Here is a 16,011-nt window from a genome sequence, read left to right on the forward strand (position 1 = left end):
GCCCACAGGGGTGTGGAGGTACTCAGTGATCTTGGAACGAAAAGGATGCTCACCCGAGGGGCCTAGGAGTTCTCCAAGGCTACCTTCTTTCAAATAAAGCAGAACAGCGACTAAGAGCTCATGGAGAGAGCTGCATGCCTCCCGTTCTGCATGGCTACTCAGGGCCTTACCTCGAGGCAAGGACTCACGTTGAGATTCCCTTTAGCTCCAGAGCATGGCAAGATGAGCCCCACTCCGGCCATGGAAGCACCCTGTGTAGCCAGAGAAAGCTCATTTTCTTCCCAGACCCATGCCTACAGCGGCCAGAGGCCAGTCAACAGCAGAGCATTTCAGGGAGCTTCAAGGCAGCACGCGTGGAGCTTTGCAAATGGAAAAGCAAGGCTAGTACCATCGCGCCCCCATTTCCATGGGCACACGCAGCATACCTCCCTGTGGTTTCTGAGCAGTCAAAAGAGACACAGAGCACACACTGGTTCCTTCCCTGAATCAACTTCTCGAGGCAGGGTGTTCTGCATCTAGTGAACGGCCTCAGCCAAGGCACGCCCTAGCTAGGCCTCTGGGCCCGTGCCTCTTCAGAAGCCTGCAGTGCTACAGGAAAAACTGTGCTTCAGTTGCAATAGGCAAGCACTCCGCCTTTCTCCGGGAGGCAGGGTGACTTCAGGTACGAGGTCCAGGATGGAAGGCGAAGCCGAGGGTTTCTCTCAGTGCAGCTCAGACTAGGGAAAGAGTGTGACTTCCACGGCATGTTGGACCTTGCTAGAACGGGGCTCGTGATCCTGTGCGAGTGCTGGGTAAATCAAGAAGTCCCAAGAAAGAGTGCAGTGTGTTGCCCATCCCTCGGCAGACACGGAGGGCCTCCGAGGGACCTATGGGCCTCGATGTTGCTCAGTAGGCCCACAGCTGTGTGGAGGTACTCAGTGATCTTGGAACGAAAATGATGCTCACCCGAGGGGCCTAGGAGTTCTCCAAGGCTACCTTCTTTCAAATAAAGCAGAACAGCGACTAAGAGCTCATGGAGAGAGCTGCATGCCTCCCGTTCTGCATGGCTACTCAGGGCCTTACCTCGAGGCAAGGACTCACGTTGAGATTCCCTTTAGCTCCAGAGCATGGCAAGATGAGCCCCACTCCGGCCATGGAAGCACCCTGTGTAGCCAGAGAAAGCTCATTTTCTTCCCAGACCCATGCCTACAGCGGCCAGAGGCCTGACAACAGCAGAGAATTTCAGGGCGCTTCAAGGGAGCGTGAACGGGGCTTTGCAAATGAAAAAGCAAGGCTAGCACCATCGCGCCCCCATTTCCATGGGCACACGCAGCATACCTCCCTGTGGTTTCTGAGCAGTCAAAAGAGACACAGAGCACACACTTCGTCCTTCCCCGAATCAGCTTCTCGAGGCAGGGTGTTCTGCATGTAGTGAACGGCCTCAACCAAGGCGCGCCCTAGCTAGGCCTCTGGGCCCGTGCCTCTTCAGAAGCCTGCAGTGCTACAGGAAAAACTGTGCTTTAGTGGCAATAGGAACGCAAGCCGACTTTCTCCTGGAGGCAGCGTGACTTCAGGTAGGAGGTCCTGGTTGGAAGGCGAAGCCTAGTGTTTTTTTCAGTGCAGCTCAGAGTAGGGAATGAGTGCGACTTCCACGGCATGTTGGAACCTGCTAGAACCGTGCTCGTGAACCTGTGGTAGTGCTGGGGGAATCAAGCTGTCCCAAGAAAGAGTGTACTGTTTTGCCCCTCACTCGGCATACACAGTGTGAGTCCGAAGGCCTACCGGCCTGGATGTTGTTTAGTAGGGCCGGGGAGCCTGGGGGTACTCCGTGTTCTTGCAGGGCATAGGGTTTCCAGGCGAGGCACCTAGGTGTCCCGAAAAGCGTACTGGCGTTCAAAGGCTGCAGAGGAGCGCCTGCGGCCTCATGGAAACTGCTGCACGCCTCCGCTTCTGCAGAGCAATTCAGGGCCTTACCTCGAGGCAAGTCTTCACGTTGAGTGTCCCGTGAGCGACACCGCATGGTAGGATGCTGACTTTCTCCTTGAGTAGAGAGACTTCAGGTAGGAGGTCCTCTAAGAATTCGAAGCAGAGTGTTTTCTCATGGCAGCTCTAACGGGGGCAATGTCGAAGACTACCAGGGCATGTTGGACTGCCTAGAAATGTGGTTCTGATGCTGTTCGAGTGCTCTAGAAATGTAGCTCTCCTGAAGTAACGTGCAGTGTGTTGCCCATCCCTCGGCAGACACGGAGGGCCTCCGAGGGACCTATGGGCCTCGATGTTGCTCAGTAGGCCCACAGGGGTGTGGAGGTACTCAGTGATCTTGGAACGAAAAGGATGCTCACCCGAGGGGCCTAGGAGTTCTCCAAGGCTACCTTCTTTCAAATAAAGCAGAACAGCGACTAAGAGCTCATGGAGAGAGCTGCATGCCTCCCGTTCTGCATGGCTACTCAGGGCCTTACCTCGAGGCAAGGACTCACGTTGAGATTCCCTTTAGCTCCAGAGCATGGCAAGATGAGCCCCACTCCGGCCATGGAAGCACCCTGTGTAGCCAGAGAAAGCTCATTTTCTTCCCAGACCCATGCCTACAGCGGCCAGAGGCCAGTCAACAGCAGAGCATTTCAGGGAGCTTCAAGGCAGCACGCGTGGAGCTTTGCAAATGGAAAAGCAAGGCTAGTACCATCGCGCCCCCATTTCCATGGGCACACGCAGCATACCTCCCTGTGGTTTCTGAGCAGTCAGAAGAGACACAGAGCACACACTTCGTCCTTCCCCGAATCAGCATCTCGAGGCAGGGTGTTCTGCATCTAGTGAACGGCCTCAGCCAAGGCACGCCCTTGCTAGACCTCTGGGCCTGTGCCTCTTCAGAAGCCTGCAGTGCTACAGGAAAAACTGTGCTTCAGTTGCAATAGGCAAGCACTCCGCCTTTCTCCGGGAGGCAGGGTGACTTCAGGTACGAGGTCCAGGATGGAAGGCGAAGCCGAGGGTTTCTCTCAGTGCAGCTCAGACTAGGGAAAGAGTGTGACTTCCACGGCATGTTGGACCTTGCTAGAACGGGGCTCGTGATCCTGTGCGAGTGCTGGGTAAATCAAGAAGTCCCAAGAAAGAGTGCAGTGTGTTGCCCATCACTCGGCAGACACGGAGGGCCTCCGAGGGACCTATGGGCCTCGATGTTGCTCAGTAGGCCCACAGCGGTGTGGAGGTACTCAGTGATCTTGGAACGAAAATGATGCTCACCCGAGGGGCCTAGGAGTTCTCAAATGCTACCTTCTTTCAAATAAAGCAGAACAGCGACTAAGAGCTCATGGAGAGAGCTGCATGCCTCCCGTTCTGCATGGCTACTCAGGGCCTTACCTCGAGGCAAGGACTCACGTTGAGATTCCCTTTAGCTCCAGAGCATGGCAAGATGAGCCCCACCCCGGCCATGGAAGCACCCTGTGTAGCCAGAGAAAGCTCATTTTCTTCCCAGACCCATGCCTACAGCGGCCAGAGGCCTGACAACAGCAGAGCATTTCAGGGCGCTTCAAGGGAGCGTGAACGGGGCTTTGCAAATGAAAAAGCAAGGCTAGTACCGTCGCGCCCCCATTTCCATGGGCACACGCAGCATACCTCCCTGTGGTTTCTGAGCAGTCAAAAGAGACACAGAGCACACACTTCGTCCTTCCCCGAATCAGCTTCTCGAGGCAGGGTGTTCTGCATGTAGTGAACGGCCTCAACCAAGGCGCGCCCTAGCTAGGCCTCTGGGCCCGTGCCTCTTCAGAAGCCTGCAGTGCTACAGGAAAAACTGTGCTTTAGTGGCAATAGGAACGCAAGCCGACTTTCTCCTGGAGGCAGCGTGACTTCAGGTAGGAGGTCCTGGTTGGAAGGCGAAGCCTAGTGTTTTTTTCAGTGCAGCTCAGAGTAGGGAATGAGTGCGACTTCCACGGCATGTTGGAACCTGCTAGAACCGTGCTCGTGAACCTGTGGTAGTGCTGGGGGAATCAAGCTGTCCCAAGAAAGAGTGTACTGTTTTGCCCCTCACTCGGCATACACAGTGTGAGTCCGAAGGCCTACCGGCCTGGATGTTGTTTAGTAGGGCCGGGGAGCCTGGGGGTACTCCGTGTTCTTGCAGGGCATAGGGTTTCCAGGCGAGGCACCTAGGTGTCCCGAAAAGCGTACTGGCGTTCAAAGGCTGCAGAGGAGCGCCTGCGGCCTCATGGAAACTGCTGCACGCCTCCGCTTCTGCAGAGCAATTCAGGGCCTTACCTCGAGGCAAGTCTTCACGTTGAGTGTCCCGTGAGCGACACCGCATGGTAGGATGCTGACTTTCTCCTTGAGTAGAGAGACTTCAGGTAGGAGGTCCTCTAAGAATTCGAAGCAGAGTGTTTTCTCATGGCAGCTCTAACGGGGGCAATGTCGAAGACTACCAGGGCATGTTGGACTGCCTAGAAATGTGGTTCTGATGCTGTTCGAGTGCTCTAGAAATGTAGCTCTCCTGAAGTAACGTGCAGTGTGTTGCCCATCCCTCGGCAGACACGGAGGGCCTCCGAGGGACCTATGGGCCTCGATGTTGCTCAGTAGGCCCACAGGGGTGTGGAGGTACTCAGTGATCTTGGAACGAAAAGGATGCTCACCCGAGGGGCCTAGGAGTTCTCCAAGGCTACCTTCTTTCAAATAAAGCAGAACAGCGACTAAGAGCTCATGGAGAGAGCTGCATGCCTCCCGTTCTGCATGGCTACTCAGGGCCTTACCTCGAGGCAAGGACTCACGTTGAGATTCCCTTTAGCTCCAGAGCATGGCAAGATGAGCCCCACTCCGGCCATGGAAGCACCCTGTGTAGCCAGAGAAAGCTCATTTTCTTCCCAGACCCATGCCTACAGCGGCCAGAGGCCAGTCAACAGCAGAGCATTTCAGGGAGCTTCAAGGCAGCACGCGTGGAGCTTTGCAAATGGAAAAGCAAGGCTAGTACCATCGCGCCCCCATTTCCATGGGCACACGCAGCATACCTCCCTGTGGTTTCTGAGCAGTCAAAAGAGACACAGAGCACACACTTCGTCCTTCCCCGAATCAGCATCTCGAGGCAGGGTGTTCTGCATCTAGTGAACGGCCTCAGCCAAGGCACGCCCTTGCTAGGCCTCTGGGCCCGTGCCTCTTCAGAAGCCTGCAGTGCTACATGAAAAACTGTGCTTCAGTTGCAATAGGCAAGCACTCCGCCTTTCTCCGGGAGGCAGGGTGACTTCAGGTACGAGGTCCAGGATGGAAGGCGAAGCCGAGGGTTTCTCTCAGTGCAGCTCAGACTAGGGAAAGAGTGTGACTTCCACGGCATGTTGGACCTTGCTAGAACGGGGCTCGTGATCCTGTGCGAGTGCTGGGTAAATCAAGAAGTCCCAAGAAAGAGTGCAGTGTGTTGCCCATCCCTCGGCAGACACGGAGGGCCTCCGAGGGACCTATGGGCCTCGATGTTGCTCAGTAGGCCCACAGCGGTGTGGAGGTACTCAGTGATCTTGGAACGAAAATGATGCTCACCCGAGGGGCCTAGGAGTTCTCAAATGCTACCTTCTTTCAAATAAAGCAGAACAGCGACTAAGAGCTCATGGAGAGAGCTGCATGCCTCCCTTCCTGCATGGCTACTCAGGGCCTTACCTCGAGGCAAGGACTCACGTTGAGATTCCCTTTAGCTCTAGAGCATGGCAAGATGAGCCCCACCCCGGCCATGGAAGCACCCTGTGTAGCCAGAGAAAGCTCATTTTCTTCCCAGACCCATGCCTACAGCGGCCAGAGGCCTGACAACAGCAGAGCACTTCAGGGCGCTTCAAGGGAGCGTGAACGGGGCTTTGCAAATGAAAAAGCAAGGCTAGTACCGTCGCGCCCCCATTTCCATGGGCACACGCAGCATACCTCCCTGTGGTTTCTGAGCAGTCAAAAGAGACACAGAGCACACACTTCGTCCTTCCCCGAATCAGCTTCTCGAGGCAGGGTGTTCTGCATGTAGTGAACGGCCTCAACCAAGGCGCGCCCTAGCTAGGCCTCTGGGCCCGTGCCTCTTCAGAAGCCTGCAGTGCTACAGGAAAAACTGTGCTTTAGTGGCAATAGGAACGCAAGCCGACTTTCTCCTGGAGGCAGCGTGACTTCAGGTAGGAGGTCCTGGTTGGAAGGCGAAGCCTAGTGTTTTTTTCAGTGCAGCTCAGAGTAGGGAATGAGTGCGACTTCCACGGCATGTTGGAACCTGCTAGAACCGTGCTCGTGAACCTGTGGTAGTGCTGGGGGAATCAAGCTGTCCCAAGAAAGAGTGTACTGTTTTGCCCCTCACTCGGCATACACAGTGTGAGTCCGAAGGCCTACCGGCCTGGATGTTGTTTAGTAGGGCCCGGGGAGCCTGGGGGTACTCCGTGTTCTTGCAGGGCATAGGGTTTCCAGGCGAGGCACCTAGGTGTCCCGAAAAGCGTACTGGCGTTCAAAGGCTGCAGAGGAGCGCCTGCGGCCTCATGGAAACTGCTGCACGCCTCCGCTTCTGCAGAGCAATTCAGGGCCTTACCTCGAGGCAAGTCTTCACGTTGAGTGTCCCGTGAGCGACACCGCATGGTAGGATGCTGACTTTCTCCTTGAGTAGAGAGACTTCAGGTACGAGGTCCTCTAAGAATTCGAAGCAGAGTGTTTTCTCATGGCAGCTCTAACGGGGGCAATGTCGAAGACTACCAGGGCATGTTGGACTGCCTAGAAATGTGGTTCTGATGCTGTTCGAGTGCTCTAGAAATGTAGCTCTCCTGAAGTAACGTGCAGTGTGTTGCCCATCCCTCGGCAGACACGGAGGGCCTCCGAGGGACCTATGGGCCTCGATGTTGCTCAGTAGGCCCACAGGGGTGTGGAGGTACTCAGTGATCTTGGAACGAAAAGGATGCTCACCCGAGGGGCCTAGGAGTTCTCCAAGGCTACCTTCTTTCAAATAAAGCAGAACAGCGACTAAGAGCTCATGGAGAGAGCTGCATGCCTCCCGTTCTGCATGGCTACTCAGGGCCTTACCTCGAGGCAAGGACTCACGTTGAGATTCCCTTTAGCTCCAGAGCATGGCAAGATGAGCCCCACTCCGGCCATGGAAGCACCCTGTGTAGCCAGAGAAAGCTCATTTTCTTCCCAGACCCATGCCTACAGCGGCCAGAGGCCAGTCAACAGCAGAGCATTTCAGGGAGCTTCAAGGCAGCACGCGTGGAGCTTTGCAAATGGAAAAGCAAGGCTAGTACCATCGCGCCCCCATTTCCATGGGCACACGCAGCATACCTCCCTGTGGTTTCTGAGCAGTCAAAAGAGACACAGAGCACACACTTCGTCCTTCCCCGAATCAGCATCTCGAGGCAGGGTGTTCTGCATCTAGTGAACGGCCTCAGCCAAGGCACGCCCTTGCTAGGCCTCTGGGCCCGTGCCTCTTCAGAAGCCTGCAGTGCTACATGAAAAACTGTGCTTCAGTTGCAATAGGCAAGCACTCCGCCTTTCTCCGGGAGGCAGGGTGACTTCAGGTACGAGGTCCAGGATGGAAGGCGAAGCCGAGGGTTTCTCTCAGTGCAGCTCAGACTAGGGAAAGAGTGTGACTTCCACGGCATGTTGGACCTTGCTAGAACGGGGCTCGTGATCCTGTGCGAGTGCTGGGTAAATCAAGAAGTCCCAAGAAAGAGTGCAGTGTGTTGCCCATCCCTCGGCAGACACGGAGGGCCTCCGAGGGACCTATGGGCCTCGATGTTGCTCAGTAGGCCCACAGCGGTGTGGAGGTACTCAGTGATCTTGGAACGAAAATGATGCTCACCCGAGGGGCCTAGGAGTTCTCAAATGCTACCTTCTTTCAAATAAAGCAGAACAGCGACTAAGAGCTCATGGAGAGAGCTGCATGCCTCCCTTCCTGCATGGCTACTCAGGGCCTTACCTCGAGGCAAGGACTCACGTTGAGATTCCCTTTAGCTCTAGAGCATGGCAAGATGAGCCCCACCCCGGCCATGGAAGCACCCTGTGTAGCCAGAGAAAGCTCATTTTCTTCCCAGACCCATGCCTACAGCGGCCAGAGGCCTGACAACAGCAGAGCACTTCAGGGCGCTTCAAGGGAGCGTGAACGGGGCTTTGCAAATGAAAAAGCAAGGCTAGTACCGTCGCGCCCCCATTTCCATGGGCACACGCAGCATACCTCCCTGTGGTTTCTGAGCAGTCAAAAGAGACACAGAGCACACACTTCGTCCTTCCCCGAATCAGCTTCTCGAGGCAGGGTGTTCTGCATGTAGTGAACGGCCTCAACCAAGGCGCGCCCTAGCTAGGCCTCTGGGCCCGTGCCTCTTCAGAAGCCTGCAGTGCTACAGGAAAAACTGTGCTTTAGTGGCAATAGGAACGCAAGCCGACTTTCTCCTGGAGGCAGCGTGACTTCAGGTAGGAGGTCCTGGTTGGAAGGCGAAGCCTAGTGTTTTTTTCAGTGCAGCTCAGAGTAGGGAATGAGTGCGACTTCCACGGCATGTTGGAACCTGCTAGAACCGTGCTCGTGAACCTGTGGTAGTGCTGGGGGAATCAAGCTGTCCCAAGAAAGAGTGTACTGTTTTGCCCCTCACTCGGCATACACAGTGTGAGTCCGAAGGCCTACCGGCCTGGATGTTGTTTAGTAGGGCCCGGGGAGCCTGGGGGTACTCCGTGTTCTTGCAGGGCATAGGGTTTCCAGGCGAGGCACCTAGGTGTCCCGAAAAGCGTACTGGCGTTCAAAGGCTGCAGAGGAGCGCCTGCGGCCTCATGGAAACTGCTGCACGCCTCCGCTTCTGCAGAGCAATTCAGGGCCTTACCTCGAGGCAAGTCTTCACGTTGAGTGTCCCGTGAGCGACACCGCATGGTAGGATGCTGACTTTCTCCTTGAGTAGAGAGACTTCAGGTAGGAGGTCCTCTAAGAATTCGAAGCAGAGTGTTTTCTCATGGCAGCTCTAACGGGGGCAATGTCGAAGACTACCAGGGCATGTTGGACTGCCTAGAAATGTGGTTCTGATGCTGTTCGAGTGCTCTAGAAATGTAGCTCTCCTGAAGTAACGTGCAGTGTGTTGCCCATCCCTCGGCAGACACGGAGGGCCTCCGAGGGACCTATGGGCCTCGATGTTGCTCAGTAGGCCCACAGGGGTGTGGAGGTACTCAGTGATCTTGGAACGAAAAGGATGCTCACCCGAGGGGCCTAGGAGTTCTCCAAGGCTACCTTCTTTCAAATAAAGCAGAACAGCGACTAAGAGCTCATGGAGAGAGCTGCATGCCTCCCGTTCTGCATGGCTACTCAGGGCCTTACCTCGAGGCAAGGACTCACGTTGAGATTCCCTTTAGCTCCAGAGCATGGCAAGATGAGCCCCACTCCGGCCATGGAAGCACCCTGTGTAGCCAGAGAAAGCTCATTTTCTTCCCAGACCCATGCCTACAGCGGCCAGAGGCCAGTCAACAGCAGAGCATTTCAGGGAGCTTCAAGGCAGCACGCGTGGAGCTTTGCAAATGGAAAAGCAAGGCTAGTACCATCGCGCCCCCATTTCCATGGGCACACGCAGCATACCTCCCTGTGGTTTCTGACAAGTCAAAAGAGACACAGAGCACACACTGGTTCCTTCCCTGAATCAACTTCTCGAGGCAGGGTGTTCTGCATCTAGTGAACGGCCTCAGCCAAGGCACGCCCTAGCTAGGCCTCTGGGCCCGTGCCTCTTCAGAAGCCTGCAGTGCTACAGGAAAAACTGTGCTTCAGTTGCAATAGGCAAGCACTCCGCCTTTCTCCGGGAGGCAGGGTGACTTCAGGTACGAGGTCCAGGATGGAAGGCGAAGCCGAGGGTTTCTCTCAGTGCAGCTCAGACTAGGGAAAGAGTGTGACTTCCACGGCATGTTGGACCTTGCTAGAACGGGGCTCGTGATCCTGTGCGAGTGCTGGGTAAATCAAGAAGTCCCAAGAAAGAGTGCAGTGTGTTGCCCATCACTCGGCAGACACGGAGGGCCTCCGAGGGACCTATGGGCCTCGATGTTGCTCAGTTAGGCCCACAGCGGTGTGGAGGTACTCAGTGATCTTGGAACGAAAATGATGCTCACCCGAGGGGCCTAGGAGTTCTCAAATGCTGCCTTCTTTCAAATAAAGCAGAACAGCGACTAAGAGCTCATGGAGAGAGCTGCATGCCTCCCTTCCTGCATGGCTACTCAGGGCCTTACCTCGAGGCAAGGACTCACGTTGAGATTCCCTTTAGCTCTAGAGCATGGCAAGATGAGCCCCACCCCGGCCATGGAAGCACCCTGTGTAGCCAGAGAAAGCTCATTTTCTTCCCAGACCCATGCCTACAGCGGCCAGAGGCCTGACAACAGCAGAGCATTTCAGGGCGCTTCAAGGGAGCGTGAACGGGGCTTTGCAAATGAAAGAGCAAGGCTAGTACCGTCGCGCCCCCATTTCCATGGGCACACGCAGCATACCTCCCTGTGGTTTCTGAGCAGTCAAAAGAGACACAGAGCACACACTTCGTCCTTCCCCGAATCAGCTTCTCGAGGCAGGGTGTTCTGCATGTAGTGAACGGCCTCAACCAAGGCGCGCCCTAGCTAGGCCTCTGGGCCCGTGCCTCTTCAGAAGCCTGCAGTGCTACAGGAAAAACTGTGCTTTAGTGGCAATAGGAACGCAAGCCGACTTTCTCCTGGAGGCAGCGTGACTTCAGGTAGGAGGTCCTGGTTGGAAGGCGAAGCCTAGTGTTTTTTTCAGTGCAGCTCAGAGTAGGGAATGAGTGCGACTTCCACGGCATGTTGGAACCTGCTAGAACCGTGCTCGTGAACCTGTGGTAGTGCTGGGGGAATCAAGCTGTCCCAAGAAAGAGTGTACTGTTTTGCCCCTCACTCGGCATACACAGTGTGAGTCCGAAGGCCTACCGGCCTGGATGTTGTTTAGTAGGGCCGGGGAGCCTGGGGGTACTCCGTGTTCTTGCAGGGCATAGGGTTTCCAGGCGAGGCACCTAGGTGTCCCGAAAAGCGTACTGGCGTTCAAAGGCTGCAGAGGAGCGCCTGCGGCCTCATGGAAACTGCTGCACGCCTCCGCTTCTGCAGAGCAATTCAGGGCCTTACCTCGAGGCAAGTCTTCACGTTGAGTGTCCCGTGAGCGACACCGCATGGTAGGATGCTGACTTTCTCCTTGAGTAGAGAGACTTCAGGTAGGAGGTCCTCTAAGAATTCGAAGCAGAGTGTTTTCTCATGGCAGCTCTAACGGGGGCAATGTCGAAGACTACCAGGGCATGTTGGACTGCCTAGAAATGTGGTTCTGATGCTGTTCGAGTGCTCTAGAAATGTAGCTCTCCTGAAGTAACGTGCAGTGTGTTGCCCATCCCTCGGCAGACACGGAGGGCCTCCGAGGGACCTATGGGCCTCGATGTTGCTCAGTAGGCCCACAGGGGTGTGGAGGTACTCAGTGATCTTGGAACGAAAAGGATGCTCACCCGAGGGGCCTAGGAGTTCTCCAAGGCTACCTTCTTTCAAATAAAGCAGAACAGCGACTAAGAGCTCATGGAGAGAGCTGCATGCCTCCCGTTCTGCATGGCTACTCAGGGCCTTACCTCGAGGCAAGGACTCACGTTGAGATTCCCTTTAGCTCCAGAGCATGGCAAGATGAGCCCCACTCCGGCCATGGAAGCACCCTGTGTAGCCAGAGAAAGCTCATTTTCTTCCCAGACCCATGCCTACAGCGGCCAGAGGCCTGACAACAGCAGAGCACTTCAGGGCGCTTCAAGGGAGCGTGAACGGGGCTTTGCAAATGAAAAAGCAAGGCTAGTACCGTCGCGCCCCCATTTCCATGGGCACACGCAGCATACCTCCCTGTGGTTTCTGAGCAGTCAAAAGAGACACAGAGCACACACTTCGTCCTTCCCCGAATCAGCTTCTCGAGGCAGGGTGTTCTGCATGTAGTGAACGGCCTCAACCAAGGCGCGCCCTAGCTAGGCCTCTGGGCCCGTGCCTCTTCAGAAGCCTGCAGTGCTACAGGAAAAACTGTGCTTTAGTGGCAATAGGAACGCAAGCCGACTTTCTCCTGGAGGCAGCGTGACTTCAGGTAGGAGGTCCTGGTTGGAAGGCGAAGCCTAGTGTTTTTTTCAGTGCAGCTCAGAGTAGGGAATGAGTGCGACTTCCACGGCATGTTGGAACCTGCTAGAACCGTGCTCGTGAACCTGTGGTAGTGCTGGGGGAATCAAGCTGTCCCAAGAAAGAGTGTACTGTTTTGCCCCTCACTCGGCATACACAGTGTGAGTCCGAAGGCCTACCGGCCTGGATGTTGTTTAGTAGGGCCCGGGGAGCCTGGGGGTACTCCGTGTTCTTGCAGGGCATAGGGTTTCCAGGCGAGGCACCTAGGTGTCCCGAAAAGCGTACTGGCGTTCAAAGGCTGCAGAGGAGCGCCTGCGGCCTCATGGAAACTGCTGCACGCCTCCGCTTCTGCAGAGCAATTCAGGGCCTTACCTCGAGGCAAGTCTTCACGTTGAGTGTCCCGTGAGCGACACCGCATGGTAGGATGCTGACTTTCTCCTTGAGTAGAGAGACTTCAGGTAGGAGGTCCTCTAAGAATTCGAAGCAGAGTGTTTTCTCATGGCAGCTCTAACGGGGGCAATGTCGAAGACTACCAGGGCATGTTGGACTGCCTAGAAATGTGGTTCTGATGCTGTTCGAGTGCTCTAGAAATGTAGCTCTCCTGAAGTAACGTGCAGTGTGTTGCCCATCCCTCGGCAGACACGGAGGGCCTCCGAGGGACCTATGGGCCTCGATGTTGCTCAGTAGGCCCACAGGGGTGTGGAGGTACTCAGTGATCTTGGAACGAAAAGGATGCTCACCCGAGGGGCCTAGGAGTTCTCCAAGGCTACCTTCTTTCAAATAAAGCAGAACAGCGACTAAGAGCTCATGGAGAGAGCTGCATGCCTCCCGTTCTGCATGGCTACTCAGGGCCTTACCTCGAGGCAAGGACTCACGTTGAGATTCCCTTTAGCTCCAGAGCATGGCAAGATGAGCCCCACTCCGGCCATGGAAGCACCCTGTGTAGCCAGAGAAAGCTCATTTTCTTCCCAGACCCATGCCTACAGCGGCCAGAGGCCAGTCAACAGCAGAGCATTTCAGGGAGCTTCAAGGCAGCACGCGTGGAGCTTTGCAAATGGAAAAGCAAGGCTAGTACCATCGCGCCCCCATTTCCATGGGCACACGCAGCATACCTCCCTGTGGTTTCTGACAAGTCAAAAGAGACACAGAGCACACACTGGTTCCTTCCCTGAATCAACTTCTCGAGGCAGGGTGTTCTGCATCTAGTGAACGGCCTCAGCCAAGGCACGCCCTAGCTAGGCCTCTGGGCCCGTGCCTCTTCAGAAGCCTGCAGTGCTACAGGAAAAACTGTGCTTCAGTTGCAATAGGCAAGCACTCCGCCTTTCTCCGGGAGGCAGGGTGACTTCAGGTACGAGGTCCAGGATGGAAGGCGAAGCCGAGGGTTTCTCTCAGTGCAGCTCAGACTAGGGAAAGAGTGTGACTTCCACGGCATGTTGGACCTTGCTAGAACGGGGCTCGTGATCCTGTGCGAGTGCTGGGTAAATCAAGAAGTCCCAAGAAAGAGTGCAGTGTGTTGCCCATCACTCGGCAGACACGGAGGGCCTCCGAGGGACCTATGGGCCTCGATGTTGCTCAGTTAGGCCCACAGCGGTGTGGAGGTACTCAGTGATCTTGGAACGAAAATGATGCTCACCCGAGGGGCCTAGGAGTTCTCAAATGCTGCCTTCTTTCAAATAAAGCAGAACAGCGACTAAGAGCTCATGGAGAGAGCTGCATGCCTCCCTTCCTGCATGGCTACTCAGGGCCTTACCTCGAGGCAAGGACTCACGTTGAGATTCCCTTTAGCTCTAGAGCATGGCAAGATGAGCCCCACCCCGGCCATGGAAGCACCCTGTGTAGCCAGAGAAAGCTCATTTTCTTCCCAGACCCATGCCTACAGCGGCCAGAGGCCTGACAACAGCAGAGCATTTCAGGGCGCTTCAAGGGAGCGTGAACGGGGCTTTGCAAATGAAAGAGCAAGGCTAGTACCGTCGCGCCCCCATTTCCATGGGCACACGCAGCATACCTCCCTGTGGTTTCTGAGCAGTCAAAAGAGACACAGAGCACACACTTCGTCCTTCCCCGAATCAGCTTCTCGAGGCAGGGTGTTCTGCATGTAGTGAACGGCCTCAACCAAGGCGCGCCCTAGCTAGGCCTCTGGGCCCGTGCCTCTTCAGAAGCCTGCAGTGCTACAGGAAAAACTGTGCTTTAGTGGCAATAGGAACGCAAGCCGACTTTCTCCTGGAGGCAGCGTGACTTCAGGTAGGAGGTCCTGGTTGGAAGGCGAAGCCTAGTGTTTTTTTCAGTGCAGCTCAGAGTAGGGAATGAGTGCGACTTCCACGGCATGTTGGAACCTGCTAGAACCGTGCTCGTGAACCTGTGGTAGTGCTGGGGGAATCAAGCTGTCCCAAGAAAGAGTGTACTGTTTTGCCCCTCACTCGGCATACACAGTGTGAGTCCGAAGGCCTACCGGCCTGGATGTTGTTTAGTAGGGCCGGGGAGCCTGGGGGTACTCCGTGTTCTTGCAGGGCATAGGGTTTCCAGGCGAGGCACCTAGGTGTCCCGAAAAGCGTACTGGCGTTCAAAGGCTGCAGAGGAGCGCCTGCGGCCTCATGGAAACTGCTGCACGCCTCCGCTTCTGCAGAGCAATTCAGGGCCTTACCTCGAGGCAAGTCTTCACGTTGAGTGTCCCGTGAGCGACACCGCATGGTAGGATGCTGACTTTCTCCTTGAGTAGAGAGACTTCAGGTAGGAGGTCCTCTAAGAATTCGAAGCAGAGTGTTTTCTCATGGCAGCTCTAACGGGGGCAATGTCGAAGACTACCAGGGCATGTTGGACTGCCTAGAAATGTGGTTCTGATGCTGTTCGAGTGCTCTAGAAATGTAGCTCTCCTGAAGTAACGTGCAGTGTGTTGCCCATCCCTCGGCAGACACGGAGGGCCTCCGAGGGACCTATGGGCCTCGATGTTGCTCAGTAGGCCCACAGGGGTGTGGAGGTACTCAGTGATCTTGGAACGAAAAGGATGCTCACCCGAGGGGCCTAGGAGTTCTCCAAGGCTACCTTCTTTCAAATAAAGCAGAACAGCGACTAAGAGCTCATGGAGAGAGCTGCATGCCTCCCGTTCTGCATGGCTACTCAGGGCCTTACCTCGAGGCAAGGACTCACGTTGAGATTCCCTTTAGCTCCAGAGCATGGCAAGATGAGCCCCACTCCGGCCATGGAAGCACCCTGTGTAGCCAGAGAAAGCTCATTTTCTTCCCAGACCCATGCCTACAGCGGCCAGAGGCCAGTCAACAGCAGAGCATTTCAGGGAGCTTCAAGGCAGCACGCGTGGAGCTTTGCAAATGGAAAAGCAAGGCTAGTACCATCGCGCCCCCATTTCCATGGGCACACGCAGCATACCTCCCTGTGGTTTCTGAGCAGTCAAAAGAGACACAGAGCACACACTTCGTCCTTCCCCGAATCATCATCTCGAGGCAGGGTGTTCTGCATCTAGTGAACGGCCTCAGCCAAGGCACGCCCTAGCTAGGCCTCTGGGCCCGTGCCTCTTCAGAAGCCTGCAGTGCTACAGGAAAAACTGTGCTTCAGTTGCAATAGGCAAGCACTCCGCCTTTCTCCGGGAGGCAGGGTGACTTCAGGTACGAGGTCCAGGATGGAAGGCGAAGCCGAGGGTTTCTCTCAGTGCAGCTCAGACTAGGGAAAGAGTGTGACTTCCACGGCATGTTGGACCTTGCTAGAACGGGGCTCGTGATCCTGTGCGAGTGCTGGGTAAATCAAGAAGTCCCAAGAAAGAGTGCAGTGTGTTGCCCATCACTCGGCAGACACGGAGGGCCTCCGAGGGACCTATGGGCCTCGATGTTGCTCAGTAGGCCCACAGCGGTGTGGAGGTACTCAGTGATCTTGGAACGAAAATGATGCTCACCCGAGGGGCCTAGGAGTTCTCAAATGCTGCCTTCTTTCAAATAAAGCAGAACAGCGACTAAGAGCTCATGGAGAGAG

The sequence above is a fragment of the Eubalaena glacialis genome, chromosome 12, assembly GCF_028564815.1.
Source record: "Eubalaena glacialis isolate mEubGla1 chromosome 12, mEubGla1.1.hap2.+ XY, whole genome shotgun sequence".
Lineage (NCBI taxonomy): Eukaryota > Metazoa > Chordata > Mammalia > Artiodactyla > Balaenidae > Eubalaena > Eubalaena glacialis.